General features: G+C 45.0%; 2 long non-coding RNA genes across 2 annotated transcripts; one reads left to right on the forward strand and one right to left on the reverse strand.

Annotated features, from left to right (window-relative positions):
• Positions 1-2021: 2021 nt before the first annotated feature.
• LOC140002157 (uncharacterized) lies at positions 2022-4440 on the reverse strand. Its single transcript, XR_011808277.1, has 2 exons — positions 3403-4440; positions 2022-2936 (listed from the first exon to the last, which is right to left on the reverse strand). It is a non-coding gene; the product is annotated as an uncharacterized lncRNA (long non-coding RNA).
• A 3120-nt stretch (positions 4441-7560) lies between these two features.
• On the forward strand, positions 7561-10764 carry LOC106020476 (uncharacterized). The gene is made up of 3 exons (XR_011808275.1): positions 7561-8011; positions 8198-8258; positions 9280-10764. It is a non-coding gene; the product is annotated as an uncharacterized lncRNA (long non-coding RNA).
• The last annotated feature ends 7352 nt before the right edge of the window (positions 10765-18116 follow it).

The raw sequence follows: 18116 nt of genomic DNA on the forward strand, positions 1-18116 counted from the left end.
ATAGCAGGCAGAACACAGGTAACTTTTCTCAGCGAGGTAATGACTCCTTTGTTCATCTTTGATCTGGATGATTCTCTCTCTCTTTTTTGTTTTCTTTGTTTTTGTGGGTTTCCTTTTTCTCCTTCTTTTTGAGACACCATTTGTTTCAGCAGCAGATAACTTACCTTACTCACCTTCCCTGCCGTGACAGGCCTCCTGTTTCCACTCTAGACTGCAATCTCTCACACGCTGAGAGAGGAAACTGTAGATGACTGAGCATTCTCTATTCAGAGAAGAATGTCCTTTAAAGAGATTATTTTCTCTTCCTGGAGGGAGTTGTCCGCAGGTCAGGTGGGTGAGTTGCAGTGAATCACAGAGGAGAGAGTGAGGAGTCAGCTTGGGGTCAGCTCTTTTCTGCCTCCCATGTCTCTCTTCTTCAGGTTCCCAGTCTCAGTGATGTTCAACCTTTCAAGGTCTTTCTTGAGAGCAAAAGAAGGCAAAGATAGCACATCTCTTTCATTTTTTTCCTACTTGTCAGCCAAACGCTGATCAGACTTCAGCACCCGTGAAACTGCGGGGAGTCATTTCTCTGCTTCTGTGCTAGTTCCCGCTCATCTTGGCCAAATGCCTCCTGCCTTCCTACCCTCGTTAGAAAGGGGAAACTAGCTGAAACTGTCAGCAAGCTGAGACAGAAACCCAAATCGCCTTCTTGGACCGGGAAGCAGTTCGTGAGGACCTCCACGAGCAGCCTGTGCACGCTGCACAACTGAGGCTTCCCTGCAGTGAGAGGAAAGGCTGGGGTGCACGCCGGGGTGGGCAGTGCTCAGGAGACTTCACCTGCACCCCCCTGCAGCCAGCAGAGGGGCCCTGCTCCAGCCAGACTCAGCAGGGCAGCGTCCCTGTCCCACTGCCCTCAAAAATCCCCCAAATCCCTGCTGCCAGAGCTGCCTCGCCTGTGCTCTGTGCTGCGCCGAGCTCCTGCTAAGGTTGCTGCAAGCAGCATTAACTTTGCCTGAAAAACCTGCTGGTTGTTAAGGGTGATGCCCTTTCCAGGGACTGCTTGCTGGCTTCTCCAAAACTTGCAGATAGCAAACTTTTCAATATTTATGTGGGAGGGATTCTGCAAACTCGCAGGAATATGGGGCAAAGCTCTCTCTCATCTCATCTGCGCTTTTGTCTCGTCCTTTCTTCCAGTTCGCAAAGCCCTTTGCTCCTTTCCTCACTGCGCAGTGGATAGGAACATTTGGCTTTTTGCAATCAAAGCAGCTATGGGGGTCTCAGTGGGATTATTTTTAAATGTGAGCATTGTGCAAGTCCAGCTCCAGGAAAAGAGGCCAGTATTTTCTTTAACACATGCTGGTACAAAATCGGAACAACTCTTCTAGAAAGCTTGGAGATTGAAATGGCCTTGAATTAGACCCAGGGACCTCAGCTTAATTACAAACCTAAATCAGAACGAATGTTCTTTTATAGTTCTGCTTCACAATGGTCCCTGGACTTGGTGAACCTGGATGTCACATATATAGATAAGGATGAGCTGTGCTGAAGCAGAATAAAGGGCGCATTTACCGAGCTGTGAATTAAGGCTCTGTTCTGTGCTGAAATCTGCTGCTACTTCGCTGTGTTTGAACAAGTCTCAGAGCAAAGGCAGATCTCTGCTACTGAGGGGAGGCATGGCAGGGCCAGTTCAGCTTGTTTCGCTCAGGCTTGCTCCTCTGCCAGAAATTTCTCTCCTCTCCTGACAATGATGCTGTAACGTTTCTTGTGCTACGGAAACCTACAGCGCACACCACAGAGGTCATCTGTCCTCCTCCTTTTTTAAAGGCTGTCAGGACCGAGCCTCTATCAGCGTTGTACATTTTAACTTGCAGAGTAAGAGCCTGAATAAATTGCAGAGAAACTGCCATTGCCTTTCACAAGGAGATGAGCAGTTCTTCCCTGCTCTATGTCCTGCAGCACGCTTTGGGAACAAGGTTACATCTATCTGAGTCATGACGACCAAGATAGCTCGGGCTGCACGAACTGCAGGCGGATTTCCAAGCAGAGAAGAGAGGTGGGGCCCGCAGCGTTTGGGAACGAGAGGAGCCCCAGGACCTACGCTTGCCAGGAGCCTCATTCACGCTGAGGCCCGGCGCTCCTTGCAGGCAGGTTGGCACCGTCCTACCCGCCGAAGAAGCAGCATCTCTCGCTGGCTTCCCACCAGCACGCAGAGTCTCTAATTTAGGAAGGCGAAGTACAGCCTCGCATGCCAGCCGTGAAGAGCTACCGCCCCTGACGTGGGAACAAGGACAGGCACATCTCTGTGGCTCACGCCCTGAGTAAAGGCACGCTGCCTTCTGGCTGCAAGCAATGGCAGCGTGCAGAGGGATGAAGGGGCCTGGTCTGCTCAGCCCACAGAAAACTCGGGGGATCTGGTTGCTGCCACCAGCTGGGGGGGCTGAGGAGATGGAGCTGGGCTCTTCCCAGAGCTGCAGAGGTCACACCCTGCAGCGAGGCAGATGCCAGCTCAGTACAGGGTCAGAAATGTCACGGGGAGAGCGTGCAGCACAGGGACACATGGCCCTGGGAAGATGTAGGGTCTCCATCCTTGTAGATATACAAAATTTGTCTGTAGGGGGCCCTCTGCAACTTGCTCTCTCCTTAAAGGTGCCCCTGCGTGGAGCTGGTCCTGACCCATCTCTGTTTTTCTGTGTTTCCAGGTTGTTACACGTTGTTTAACTGATGTGGCAGTGGAAAGGCACTTCACTGTGTTTGCCCTTCTTTCTTTACCTTCAGATTGGAAGTAGTACTTTATTTCCATGAAGGTTCTGCCCTCCATTTTCATTGTGGTTTTTAAGATTTCAGGGTGCACACAGAGGTACGTAAGTCATAAAGAAAACGTGAGTCTTCAGGAAGGCAAAGGCAAGGCACTGCTGTAGCAGTTTTCTTTCTTGCTCAGGTATAACCAAAAGGTACACCTTAAAAAAAAAAAAAAAAAAAAGTTTCTTGGTGAGAAGAGCTGAAATTATGAAGTATATTTGTCAATTTTCCCCTTCTACCAGGTCTCCAGGAACATGGGTTTTTTTCTTCTCATCTAGATGGGTGCCATGAAGTGCAGTGAGAATAGTGCCACCTGTTTTTTCCCAATCATGTCTACATGAGAATTTGCTTTAAATGACGTAGAAACGGACCAGTGTTGACTTATACAGAGCTCGTGGGCATTTGCAACGTGAGGCTGAATTAAACAGCCCTGCAAGTGAAAGGCAGTGCAGGACAGCACCTTCTGGTTACAGACATTCAGAGAGAGACTTCCATTCTCTACAATGCTAGTGATGTCAAAAAAAGATCTCCTGCCTAACTACAACCACCTCCTTCCCCTTAGACCTTTCACCCCTGGAAAAGACAAAGCTTTTTCCAGCAGTGGTGCTGGAAGCATTTTATTACCTTTTTTTCAGGCAGAGGTTTCTCTCCGTAGGGATACATGAGAGTGGTCAGGTAATGAATGGGCTGATGGGCTGAACATCTGCAGGTGCTCCGTAATGACAACAATTAAGCTATTCTGGAGCTATTACCATATTAAATTAACTGACTGCAATGCTATTAATTAGAATTCATGTTCGAGAAATGAAACAGCACAGCAATTACATTGGTATTTAATGACCTGTAAAAGTAAAATATAAAAATGCCAAATTTCCTCCTGTAATTCATTTAGCGTTGGAAGATGGTGGGTCAGGCTGCTCCCCCGTGTAACTCCAGCTACTTCTGTGGTTTTGCAACATGAATGATTATGACTCGAGTTACCCTTTATCTCGAAAGGATGATTATTTGGCAACTGATAATCAGAACTCCAACAGCTCTGCCAAAATTTAGAAATCAGGCAAAGTTCAGCTGGACTTGTCCTGAAGTCCGAAATTCAATACAGTTTTGGGAAAGGTTCAGTAAGGTTTGTGGTCTCAGCAATGCATTTACAGACAAGATCCAGCAGCGTTTACTTTTTGCATAAGACTTTAAGGCCTTTACTTTCCCTCAGCTCCTTTCCTTGACTAAAGTAAATAGAAGTGCTTTTGACTTCATATTTGCTATTGAATTTCTCAAATTCTGTGACATGGTGACTTCTTCAATGTAAATCCTTGGAAACTGCAGGAGATGTGTCCTGCCTGGTTCCCTGGGGTGTCGTGATGTCAAGACCTGGACCCGTCTGTCCTCGTGCACAGCAGCTGCAGGAGTTTTGTGAAGTGTGCTCACCACGGGCCATGCCTGGAGCTTTGTTCTTGCTCTTGAACTTGCTCTTGCTCTGCCAGGGTGAGCTCACCGAAACAGCCCCTGCTTGTTATTTTGTACCACCTTACAGCTGGGAGCTCCGGGTGCCATCCGCTCATGAACTGAGAAATGAAGTACAGAGAACAAGCTGGAGCAACTGAAGCACTTGTGGGTTGCTGTCTGCACGAGCAATACACACTGGGCCAGCCAGCTCCTACCCATGAGCCATCATCCAGCGTGAGGTAAGTTTGTAGAGCAGCCCACGAGGTGTTGCTTTTGGCCTGAGGGAGCTCTGAGCCAAAGCTGCTTCCAGCCCTCGTTGCTGCTGTCTGAGCTGGAGCGTTACAAAAGGGATAGCAGTGATGGATGTTACCCTTCTGTAGCTCGTGGCCCTGGATCCTGGCTTGTCCACGCGTTTTTCGTTGCATGCTTTTCATGGGAAAAGCAGAGCCATGGCCCAGGGCATGTGCAGAAAATTCTCTGGAAGGGAAGCTGCTGTACTTACCCTGGAGTCTTCCACAACAATGCCTATTTCAGGCTGATTTTCTTCCCCTGGTGAGACGGGAGAAACGGTGGAATTTTAATGATTCATTTTATGGATGGGTCTGAATGTTTATTGTTGTTTTAACTATCAAAATGTACAGAGGCTGGAATCCATCCAGAGAAATAAAGGCGATTTCTTTTATTTCCTTACACTGCGTGGGGCAGTGAAATATTTCCATCTTTCTTACAACAGCCATTTGCCTCATGAGCAGTGGGGCAGAGAAATTTGCAAGTTTGAGGAAAAACTGGATGGTCATCTACACTGGAAGCTTAACTGTGAGGTGTCACTTCTTATCTGCTGCAGGTTTGGGGCTTTCTGATCTTCTCTCTACCTATGCATTCATAGTCAAAGCTGTTAAAAATAATGTTTTACTGTCCCAGAACTTCTTGGCTCCAGTCTCCTTTACATTTACTTTCTCAAGGCTTGATGCAAGGACATGGCTTATTTATTTTTAATCGCAGTAAGTTCCTGAGTGTGGCTCTGTGCTTGTGGGAAGCTGCAGATATAACTTGACATGCCCTGTACGAAATCCCAGGAAGGTATTTTTGTTTAAATATCAAACATTGTTTAGCCTCAAGTGTTTTAAATCAGGCTTAATCCCTTCTGCCTCTTAACCAGACTGTACTACCCCATAATTTTAAAAATAGTTTTATATACATGAGCGGGGAAACAGCCTTGACAGACCGCCCTGGTTGTCCTCATAAACGTTTGAGGCAAACTTTCAAGCCTTCAGAGAAGGCTTAATGTAAAAAAAAGAAGTAGGAAGGCCCATGATTTATGTCTCTCTTCTTGAATTTCAATAAAAAGGGATGATGGGGTGTTGCAAAAAAAAAATGGATTAATGGATTGTACCTGGAGTTTTGTGACCCTCCAGACTGAGCCACTCTAAATGTCCAAGTGTGACCTGTTGCGTAGTCTCTCTGTTGGAGCTCTTTCAGTGACGCTCTTGCAGTGGGCTGGGAGATAGAAATGACTTGGTGAGGCTCTCCTGTGGCTCAATTTCCACCCCCAAAAAATGTGTTTTGTATTATGATTGTTGTAATTGCTGTTTTATGAAAAAGGCAGTGTGCTTGAACAACTCTTCCTTTTTGTACGGATGGTAGAGGCTCAAAATAGTTCCTTATCTCACTTTGGAGGCTTTTTTGTCCAAAACCCTTTTTATTTTGGAATGAATAATAATAATTTAATGTGGCCTGGATTTGTTCTTTGGCACTATGTTCCTAATTACAGGAAGCTTCTCATGTTAAGGTGCTAAAGTTTGCTGGGGAAAAGGTGTCTCAGCTTCCACCATTTGTTGCGGGGATTTTCACAGGGCACAGACAAAAATCCCAAAGTTCTGCGTAACGCATCGGTCTCACTGTAAAACCCGAACGGACTCTTTGTGGATGCTCTGTGCCTTGGCAGATTGGTAAATTCAGGAGTCCAGAGGGTGACATATTCCCTAGAAGTCCAACTTTATGTCCCGGGGGTCTGTCCACCTTGCCAAAGCCACGCTTTTTCCTCTTCCACGCTGGTTTTGATGATTAAACAGAATCATCAGGCCGTGAGAGACAGGCATGGGAAACACAAAGCTGAAAATAATTGTTCCCTACCACACAACCGAGGACTCAGTTCGAGGATCCAAGCCCACACAGCATTATGGGTATTAATTTTAGATAGTCACCTTTTTGAAGCTTATCCTAACCTAATTAAGTGTCTGTTTTCCCCTCAGGGCTGGCACTTTTACTAGATGAGATAACAGCTGCATCTCTGCGAGGAGCCTTGTGAAGGGCAAAATATTTGTTAGCGGTTGCTATTTTCAGCCTTGCCAGAATAAACAAAGTGCTAGGCACCTGCAGTCATTTCTTTTCAAAAGTCAGCACAATCCGTACGTACTCGGGGGGTCAGCAGAAGAAGGAGCAGGGGAACGGGCGGGCTCAGCCGGGAGGCTTTGGGAAGATGCTTCTGCAGGGAGCGATGGGCTCTTTGGTTTGGAGGCCCGGGGGATGGTTAGGTGATTAATAATGCTCTTCCAGCAAGGATGAGGAATCTGCAGAAGAACAAAGTACTTTGAAATTGTTCATGCATCTTGGGACGACGCAGTGTGAGCCTCGCCTTGGCTGTAAACAAGACAGCTAGCAAAAACAAACTGGAGGAGTTCAGACAGAGGCTAAGGCAAGAGAAAAGCAGAGAATATTTTAGTCCTTGCTCTGTTTTTGGCAATTAACCACAACTAGATTTCAGAATGCGTGATTTTAGACCCTGCCTGTCTAAATATGTCTTCAGCTCGAAAACAATTAGGCTTTGGGCTTAATGTGCCTCGGAGAGTTGTATAAATGAGATCAGGAAAACTCCTTACACAAGAAAAACATTCCTGACTGTGTGGGAGAGCAGATGGCACTTGGGTAAACTGTGTTTGTGGGAAGTCCCCCTGTGCCCTTGGATGGCAAATGGCTACTGCCTCAGCTGTTCCCCTGCTTGGGACTGCAGGAAGCTGTAGAGAAAGCAAGCGCTGATAAAATGCACTGACTGCTGCAGTGATGCAGCAGAGAGAGTCAATGTGCAGGCATTTCAAGGGTCAGCACTGGTGAGCTGCATTGTTCTGCTGCAGGGTTTTGTAGCCCAGCTCATGTTTGGTGGCAGGCAGCAACGTTTAAATCGCAGATGTGTCGCCGAGTGGTGCCTCTGGACACTGCTTCAAACCCCAACTCAGGCTACAGGGAAGTAGCAGAGAGGGATTTGTGTGCCAGCACCATACCCAAGGAAAGGACAGGAGTGAATGCACCCTCAGGTGGGTCTGGATAGGGATGAAGGACCTGCTGCTGCTCCCCATCACCTGGCTGAGGGCCTCTCATGGTAGGAGAGCTGTGTGCGTGGGTACATGGCCCTGAGACCTCTTGGGGGGGGGGTCACCCTTCAAAGGAGAGAGGTAAGACCTCCACCAAAGTCTGTCTGTGAATGTCACACCATTGTGCCTGCAGGGTTACGATCCACACTGCATTGGATAAAGGTATTTGGGAAGACTGTCAGGGCCCTGGGGCCTCTGCTAGGACTTAATGGCCCTGATGAGCCTCACCTGGGACCACTTTGCCCATAGCCCAGCCCCCTGGCCCAGCAGTCCTTTTTCTGCTGATGCTGCAGCAGGGTTGCTCTCCAGTTCTTCATGGTTCTGCCTTGCTGGGGGCCCTGCTGGGCAGGATTGGGGGCATCCCAACTTCTCCTTGTGGTGATAGTCCAAGCCCAGCAAAGAAGCTGCTGCTTTCAGTGAAGGTAGGGCAGGGGATGACTGGACTGGAGGGTTAGTGGGTGTTTCTGTAGGTCTTAGGTTAGTTGCTTCAACGTGTTGAGGGCATTGGAGGAGCCTGGAGGGAGCTAGGCTAGAGCTGATCCTTCCATACTGTTAGGATGAGTTGGGTTTGAAAACAACCTATTTAAAAGTCTGTTTTTTGTCTACAGCATTTACCTAGATGGCTACTTTCCCTCTGTAGTTCTGTGTTTTTCCAAGTATATTTTATGAGTAAGTATGAAGCCCTCGTGACTCAGTAACCATTTGGGATGTTTACCCAAGGGAGGCTTATCCTGTCGTCCTGTTCTTGGTCTCTCCTAGTCTGCTTCCTTTCCCACAATAACCCTTCTGTTGTGGTTTGTTGTGGGTTTTGTGGGGTGTGCGTGGATTATTTTGGGGGCCACTTCTGCATTATTATCAATGTCACCCCTTTCATTTTTCAAGGAGAGCGGATATTTGCAGGTGGAGAGTATCTGTATGAAAATGCGGTACTTACTTGGGTTGCTATGAGTGAGGAAGTCTGCAAAAAGTCAGATTTTCCAGGTCGATAAATATTTATTATCTGAAAAATCTGTTGTGAAGAGATTTATGAAGAAGCTCAAAACTTGACACTGATGAATAGCCTGCGTTACTTCTGAATTCGGAGGCATCTATAGGAAAAATAAATGTCCTCTTTTTTGCGCCTGAGGGACTCTCAGGGGGCTACAAGAGCCTGGTAAAGCCACATAGTCAGCTCCTCTGGAGAAACAGTGCTGGAGAACAAAGCCTGGAGAAAAGCACAGACATCTTAAAATCCCAGTGATCTGCTTTCCCCTTCAGTCAGTCTTGTAACACCTCACACCCTTGCACGACCCCGTGGTAGGACGGGGCACAGGGGAACCCAGGGATGGGAAGAGCTGATGGGTAAGCCTTCCCCTTACCAGCAGCCCACCTAAAACCAGAGCTCTTCCAGCAGGCTGACAGCAACTCCAGCTCCTGATTTCCTTGGTTTATGCATATAGACAGCCTCCTCCTGCTTTCAGGAGTGCATGCTCAGGGGAGCCTGGGAAAACAATTAGTTTTTTCCCTTGTTTGTCTTGGGTAATGCCAGAATAGGGGCTATGATGAGAATCAGCCTTTTAGAAATAATGCTAAGGTTGGACTGCCCGGTGCTTTTGGTGCCCCAGAGATGGGTGGGCTGATCAGCTGAGAGGTGCAGAAGAGATGCTGGTTAGGCTCTCAGCTTACCTTTATGCTTGTCCATTCATTATAGGAACAAACACTGGACGAGCACAACGTCTCAAGCTCCAAAGTTCACTGCAGTGGCACTGGAAATAAAAAAAAAAAAAAAAAAAACAACTGACTAATGGTATGCAAGGAGTCCTGAGGACAATGACTATCACTTAAAAGAACCCAATTTCAGTTTGATTCTTCCTAGTTGATCTGGGGTATCTTGACCATCAGGTCAGCCTAAAATATCTCCAGTGTTACAAATGTAGTTAGCCTGATCTGTTTCCTTTTTTAAAATTATAAGGTGCCTGTAGTGATCTATCGTTCTTTGCTTTCTCCCTTCTGGAAGAAGGGTTATGTTGCCACCGCACACCCTTGGCAGTCAGACAGATCTGAGAGAGCCCTTGCATGCTTTCCCACAGGAATAAAAGGATGGAGCAAGGATGTCTCAGATGCAACTGGCTGAAGCAATTGCTTTAGCACCAGGGACTCAGCAACATCTTGTGAGGGCTGCATCACTGGTTCTACATACTAGCAAACACTGAGTATAGTGAGAGGAGTTGCTATACGTGTGCCCTTCTCTTATACTTTTTACTGCCCCTTTAGTTATACCCTGTACAGCCACTCTGTAAAGTCCGAGATAAAGCAGCTTTTAAACTTGGCATAACATTATTTAACTAAGTGGTTAGTTCCCAGCAGAAAGGTCTTTTCAGCTTATCTTTGGAAGACAGGGCTTTATTGTGCTCTGGCTCTGTTACAAATTCTCCCAGTTTACCCTCTGTTGAAGGGAGATCTTACTCCTGAATTTTTATGCTCTGAGGGTAAAGACCTTTAAATATGGTACATCCAAAGCAAATTACAGCCTTAATCTAACAACAGCTGACTCAAAAATGAAGGTTATTAAATGTATTTGGGAAGGTGATAGTTTTGCCATGTTGCTCCCAGTCTGTAAGTGAAATCTGCACCTCCTTCCCTCACTACTTGTGTTGGGTAAAGATTTACTCCTGGTGTTCAAAGATGTCTCAGTTGTTAAATCTGGTGAGTTCCAGGTAAAATTCAACATGAATTGAGTGCATCTCTGCACTGTAAAGCATGCCCCTCATCTAGTCTGTCTATAGGAGAGTGACCCAGGGCAAAGCTCTAACTGTTGCCAAGAAGCCTACAGCCCAAGTCCTTGGGAAATCTGACTCAGTAAAGAAATGCTTGCTTTTTTGTTTACAAATTCACTCTTCTGGTAAAAAACTTAACTTCTACATTTTTCAGTCTTACAGTGTTAAAAGCCCCATATACATACTTATAACTATTTTTACTGGAATCCTGACCTATGGAGCAAATCCACTTTTGATTTGGCTGTACTTTGAGAACAGAAACCAAATTTAGAGTCAAAATTTACTTTCTTATCGTGGACTATGCAAAAAATGAGCATGACACACAAACAGCTCCTGTGCTGCCCCAGTTGCTGTGGCATAGCTTTCTGCAGGAAAAGTGTTAAGAAAAGCCACATTAACCTCTTGTATCACATCTAATGTTTCACCATGAGCAGTGAAATCAAACCGAACCAGCAAATTAAAAGTAAATTTATGGGTGGTATTGTCTCTTTTCTTTTTACCCTTCTGGAATAGAAATGAACTAATAGGATTTGGAGACAAATTTATAATTAAAAGTGACAGTTCCTACCCTGGTAGTTGCATATTTAAGTTTGTATTTAAAGGATACGTTTTGGTTGGCTAAAGCAAAATTAATTCCAAATACAAAAGTTAAAGAATTACCTGTTTGATAGATCTTCCTAAAAAGCCGGTGTGAATACCAGGCTCAGAATGATTTGTTGAGCACACTAAAGCTGCAGTCATGCATAAGCAATGAAGCAAGGCATGTTGTAGCTCTCTAGTTCTGCTCGTGGTCTTGATCTTCTTAACTTTTTTAAAGCTACTTCTGTCCAGTTATGTTTCTGCTTTCCTTTAATGATCTATCTTAGGCAAATTTTGATCCGTCAGTGATATGCCATGGTTGCTTTCCTTAACAATATTATTGTTTCAAGTTGAGGTTATTTAAACAAAAGGTTCTTGAGATACTTTCCTGTAGCACTCAAAAGAGTCTTTTAGATTTTACAGATTCCACCAGTCTTTGCTGAGGCGTGAAGATTAAATTTTGCCTTTGCTCAAGCTGTCTGTCATTCAACTTTATTCCTTCTGGTGCTCGGTACACTGTAGTTTATCAGATAACAATAAACTGAAAATAGTTTCTTTAAAAGATTTTCTAAGTATGAAAGTGCAGATTAAATGGTCAAGATGAATGAATGAAAAGCTCAAAAGTTTTGCAAAGCTGCCATTGTTTGCATGAAGTGCACAACTCAGTGCAGGCTTAAATACAAGCAGTACTGAAACTTAGGGGAGGAAGGGATGCTGCAGCTTTTTGTTTGGAGGAAATGTGGTCTGAGTCCAGCTGTTAAAATTCAGAAAGAGCTTTTACAGATTTAAAAAGAAAATGCTTAATTGCTGGTGGGAAGGTAAAATGCAAATAAGGATACTTGAATGGAAGGAATGGTGAAGAGGTTTAAAGAATGATTAAGGAAATTGATTCCTTAATCCTTAAAGTACATTTCAGCATTTCCTTCTCTTTGACTGTTGAAGTTTGTGAAGTTCTGAAATATCTCTGTCCTTCCAGCCACATTCAAGACTGTCTACCATAAAAGCTGGGATCTGGAGGGGTCCTGTCCTTCTGGGAACAAGGAGGTCACTTCTACATAATGCTCCTCCTTAGGGAAAAGGGGTTATACCTATCTCTTCTGAATTGCAAATGAGGATCTGCCAAGGTACGAGCAGGTTCATAATGCTCTTGCGTGGGGAGAAAAGGGAGCTGTGTTTCTCAAGTCAAGCATGCACTAGCATCTAGGGTCGAGGCTTGTGCTTTAGGGATTTAGGCCTAGCCTGGTCTCTCAGTGTGCTGAGCAGGGAGCTGCTCACCAGCTTAAGCCACAACTATGACATTGATATGCTGATGAAGGATTGGGCAGAGACAAGCTTGGAGCTTGTCACAGATTCCCATGAAGGTTCTTTACTCCACTCTGGGAAACCTTTTTGTTTCCAGGCTGCTCTCCAGGGCTTTGTGTATATTGTAAATACAACAGCCCACAGTCTATCTTCCAGCCTATCACCATGTGGCAGAGCCTTGGTCATTTTGAGATCATCAAATTCTTTCTCATCAAGACAGAGAAGGTCTTATCAAGTCTGTTTCTTGGGAACTACCTCGGCCCGTGATGTCCTCCAAGGAAGCCTGCACCCTTGGGATTGGGCTACTGGGTGCAAGTGAAGCCCAGGAGGTGATGTGTGGGCTGTTAAACAGTGTGGTTGTTCATTTACCAGGTCGTAGGCATGTGCTATGGCCTTGCCCAGTTTATTATTTTTGATGTAGCCAGAGTACAACGTCCACAAAAGCATTTGACTTTCTTCCTGATTTGGGCTCTTCTCTCTCCAGCAAGTTGCAGTGCCTGATGCTTCACGGAAGGCGTTATCCTCTGCTTGGTTACAGCTTGGAGGGAAGCTTCTTCCAAGCACTGATCATGAGAAGTCTAGACCATAAGTCATTTCCAGCCTGTATAGTAATGCAACGCATCAGAAACACAACTTCTATTCCAATTCATGTAAATACTCCTCTTTAGAACATCTTGAACTGCTTTTCTTGTTAGTGTGGTTTTGTAGCAGTCAACTCATCCTGGCAAGTCAAGGGGTTGAATGAGTCTGATCATACTGCTGTGCTTTAATGCTGTCATCGTTAGGTTTCTGCAGATTCTGGTGGATCTGCCTAACCAGTGAGTAAAGATGAGTAAGGAACATAAAGGATTTCTTTAACCTCACTTCACAGGCTTTTTTTTTTTTTTCCCTATTCAATTGCACTTTGATCTATTAGAGTTTTGGTTGCTTACAGACATAAGCCACTGAGGTATATTGTGCTCACTTCCTCGTCATTTGTTTTTCTGGACAGACTGTCCTTACTACTGATTACCTGCCTGTTTTCCTTTTGAAATCCAAGAGGAAAAATACCGTAGCAAATAATCATGTAAACATTCTGTAAATGCTTGGAAGATAACAAGGAAATGAGTAATAGCCAGCATGGATTTGTCACGAACAAATCGTATCAGACTAATCTATTATTTTCTGTGACAGTGTAACAGGCTGTTTGGGTAGGGAAGAGGCAGATGATGTCATGTGTCCTGACATTAGGATGCTCTGACATCCCTGCAGATAAGCTGGGGAACGTGCTCTGGATGTGGATTTTCTGATGTGGTTGGCTTTGTGTCCTCAGCAAGTATTTCTCCATGGGTCACTGTCAAAATGGAAATAAGTTGGCAGCGAGGCATCATAAGGGTCTGTAGTGACTCTGGGCATAGTCAATGTTTTCATTAACAATTAATTGATGGAAGAGGAAGGATGTGTATTAAACTTGCAGATAATTTTAAACAGAGAGAGACTGGAAGGTGTGTGAGGTAGTTCTTCCTGGCTACTAGATCCTAGGAGAATTTCCACTGGTGTAATTGTGCATAGGTCAAGGTAATTTACACTTCTTCCTCGAAGTAAAGATGAAATTAGAAAGCAAAAAGAAGGACCAGAGAGCACTGGTCTGAGAGGGAAAGCTCTCTCATGCTGGAGCAGGGGCTTGGACCAGACGGGCTCCAGAGGTCCCCTCCCACCTCAGCCTTTCTGTGAAGGCTGAAAGACCGGTGCTTGCTTAGTCCAGGGAAGAGAAACTGGGATGAAAGGCAAGTCTTAAGCACACAGAAAGCTGCCTTAGCAAGGAAGGGAATAACTTGTTCTCTCTGTAGTGTAGAGGCTGGGAAATAAGGGACTTAAATAGCGCCAGGAGCTGCTGATGTCTGACACTGGGAAAAACTTCTACCATTCGGGACAATGAAGCACTGGAACATGTTGTCTGGGCAAGGTGCGTGATCTCTCGTATGGGGGTTTCTAAGAAGAAGACAGACCAAGATCTGTCAGCAATGACGTAGCTACGAGCTGATTTCTGCCTGAGGGCACGGAGATGTGTTAGCTGAAGCCTCGAGTCCTCCAAGCGCTGTTTTCTGTAGCTGCATGTCGCTGCTGAATTCAGCACTTCCATATTCATGTCTAAGCTCTGGCTGAGTACACGGGGAGCCTGAGGTCTCTCAGGCCTCTCCCCTGTGCTCCTCTCTAATTTGGAAAATGAAGCCCAGGAGGGATAGATCTAATTATGGTCTAGTTTAGAGGCACAAGTATTAGGGAGGGGAGGGATAAAGAACAGGAGCCTGGGTGCGGAATGTCCTGCCCTGTGTACCAGGCTCAGCCTTGTTGTGCTCCCAAGAGGCCCATCTGTGATGGCATTAACACCAAGCAGCTCCATCGCAGGGGAGGTCGCATGCAGAAGCCATTGAATTAAAATTTCAGGCAGTAAGGGAGGGCTTGTAATGTATTGGCAGCATTATCTGTAGCGGCACTGCCAGCATATTAGCGATGATGATGGAGTGACTACGGGGGAATTCATTAAATTTACAAGAGTCTCCCCAAATGAATCCACTGGCTAAAATACTAATTGCTGCCCTTGGGAGCACTTTGGCCATTTAGTTTCCAAGCAGAGCTTGCTCTCAGAATAGGATTATGCTACTGATGTTTTGCCTCGGTAGCGTCAACTTCTGTTTTTCAGTGCCATGAATAGTTTCTGTCTGCACAGTTTGCTGCCTTACTGAAAACAGGGCCTGCGAGAAACTGTATTAGGAGGGAGAAATGTTTCAATTCATGTGAAGTGCTCAAAAAGCATAAATATAAACAGGAACCAGTATTATTGGTGGCAGTGATAGCTGCACGGTCCCTTTTGTTAAAAGAATTCTGAAATTTAAAAATGAATGGATAGAAATCCTCCGCTTTCCTTCTTAAACTGGCAGATACTTTGAGGCTAATGGATAACATTGCAAAGTCAAGTGTATCCCCGTATCTGTGAATGTACCCTGGAGAAATTGTCCAGAGCTGGAGACTGCAACCCTCTCCAGAGGTTAGGGTCTGTGGAGGATTTCCTGAATGAGCTCAAAGTGCAGTGGGCCACAATCTGGATATAAGTTTTTTATTTGTAAGTTCTGATTCTGGTTTAGAGAACTGGAGACTGGATGAAACAGAACAGATCTCTTCCAGGTGCTGTGATAGTACCACAGGTTGGATTCTTGACTATAAAATTGAAATCTGTAATAACTTTCATGGGTCAGTAGCCGCAGAGTCTATTTCTTTAGAATTAGAATTAAACCGTAATGTGGAAAAGGTGAAGCTTTTTTGGATGAGGAGATGGATACTTTTTGTCAGACCCCTAGTATTATACACTAAATATTAAAGATAGCAATCCTAGCAATGATAGTAATCAATGGCTGAGAAAGGACAGGATATCTAGGGCTTGTTCACCCAGTGTGGGAACGTATTTCATAGCTAAAAGACTGCGAGTCTTTTATAGTCCTTGCTGTACCATTAATAATCTCTCTCTCTTGAAATGTGCTGATAGGCTGTTTTTTTTCCTGAGATCCTGAAGACAACCATCTGAATGACTGTCTGACAGCAAGGTGAGCTTTTGGGGTGGGAGAGAAGACTTGTTCAGTTCTGTTTCGCAGCTGCAGGTAAATCCAAACACAGTTGCAGTGTTAACCGGCATAGTCTTACTGCTAGAGTACAGCTTTCCAGCTGGGCTTTTCTTATTTTGCACGAGATGCGATCCTTGCTTGTCAAACCTGGGAGATGATTGACTCCTTGATTGTATTGCCTTGTTCTCAGTACATTGCAGTGCTTCCCAATTTACCTGCCATATGGCCAGCTCTTCTCAGAAATCCAACTGCGCGAGCGATTTGTGCCCAAGAACCCGGGAAGGGAGCACATTATTTACAAAGTATGTAACCAAGCACTGCGATCCAACCCATTAGCTGGGTGACATCCTTCTCTTTATTTGGACAGTTTAGAGGCTCTGCGGTTTCAAGTGGGAGCTGTCACTTGGACTTTCTGATCATAAAACTTAATTGAAATTTCATTCCTCTACCAGGAAGCGCCAGGTCACCAGATGGTTCCTAATTGTTATGTCCACACGTTATGTGCTGCAGCCCAGCACAGAATATTGTTTGCACTGATGTTACCAGGACAAGTGCTATGTGCACTCTCCAAATTTTTAACATAATATCTTATTGTTTAAAAAGTGTAAATACTGAAGCAGTTATTTTTACTTAACAGTGTGAAGTAATACATTTCCACAAGAAATTTCTGAAGATTTTTTTAATTTTGTTTTCTAAATCATGAATAAGACCCTAGCAGCTCTTTAACCACAGCAAACCACTGGTTTCCTATTCAAAAAATCAGACTTTATGGGACTGTAAAAGCTGTGATCCGATCTGGGAGGTGATTCAAACCAGGCTGTCTCAGCATATCAGTATATGTGCTATAAGTAAGACACCCTGAGGCAAATGTTCTCCAGGACTTTGGATGGAATACCTAAAGTCAGAATTTAGAGTAGGAGATGTTAACGGGACAAATGGGGGAAAATCTGCCTGCCATGTTAGGTTCTTGACAGGCAAGGGAGGATATGCATATTGTGTGGATGGGCGTCGGCACACTTCATACTTCTCCAGCTCTTGCTCAGGACCTTCTGGGCTGGGAAGTGCACTCCTGGTGCTGTGCTTTTTCGAAGTGCATGTCATGAGCTCACTCCTTGCAGTGGGGCAAGCATATCCATGGTAGAAAATAAGGGTGACCACTGCAGTCCATTGAAGTTGCAGGGCTGGATCCTGATCCTTTGCCTGCCTCTGTCCTTGGAGATCTTTTCCCTTTTGGTCATGTACCTAAGGGTGTCGTAGCTGGGCCTTGTCCTTGTAGCTTGTTTTGTGGCTCTTTTTGGGAGTAATAACGCAGTAGGAGGTAAAGTTGTTGCAGAGGATTCTCGTAAGAGCAGGAACGTGGCCTGCTCTGAGTAGGCTGGAGCTTTCATGCAGAAATGGACAGAACTATTTAGGACTCTTCAGGAATAACAAGCATGATACTGAATGACAGAACCAGCTGCCCACTGAGACATGGGAATGGAGGTCACTCAGAAAGGCAGCTTTTGGAAAATAGAGAGTAATAATAGATGATATGGTGCCTGAGGGATTTCTGACCCCTTGCAGGACCGGAGATGGAAAGTTTCCTAGCTGATGCACTGGAGCATCTCATTTGCATCAAGAGACATTTTTGCACTTAGCCTCCAGATGTGCTTAAAAGTCTTGTTGATGTTCCCCAACAGCTGTCAGGAAGATGAGGAGGAAAGAGAGAACAAGTAATCCTCGTCACCACTGGTAGCTTTACAGCAAGTTCAAAGCTTCAAGTGGCAGGGCTTTCCTCTTGGCTTCTTCCATCACTTTTGTTCCACTCTCCTGTTTTTAACTGGGGAGGCAAAGTGTGCTTGGTGGTGCATGCATTTCTATGGGTACTGTTCACTTTTAACTTTTTGTCCAGAGTGACTGCCAAAGTGAAAAGAAAAAGGAAAAAATCAACAAGTTGTGGTGCTTTGTGCCAGAATGGATTATTACTCAGTTTAAGAGTTCAACCCAAGGTATCACTTCTGATTATAGAAATAGTTTTTATCCATATATATCTTAAAAGTCAAGCTCTAAGTGAGATGCCAACTGAGATACTTAAGTTAGCCAGAGGAGAAGCAAATAAGACCAGGGTCCCTCCAAGAGGGACCCTTCCCTAAAACTTACTCCCTCCTTCCTGTTCTTGACTTCGTTTTAATGTCCCACTGGTCAAAATGCAAGGCCTGCAGGGCTGTCCCCAGAAAGACATTCTTTCTTTGACCTGGTGTGTGGGGAGCAAACTCCTGTTGTCAGTATTGCATCAATACAGCTTTATTTTG

This window comes from Anas platyrhynchos, chromosome 3 (assembly GCF_047663525.1).
Source record: "Anas platyrhynchos isolate ZD024472 breed Pekin duck chromosome 3, IASCAAS_PekinDuck_T2T, whole genome shotgun sequence".
NCBI lineage: Eukaryota > Metazoa > Chordata > Aves > Anseriformes > Anatidae > Anas > Anas platyrhynchos.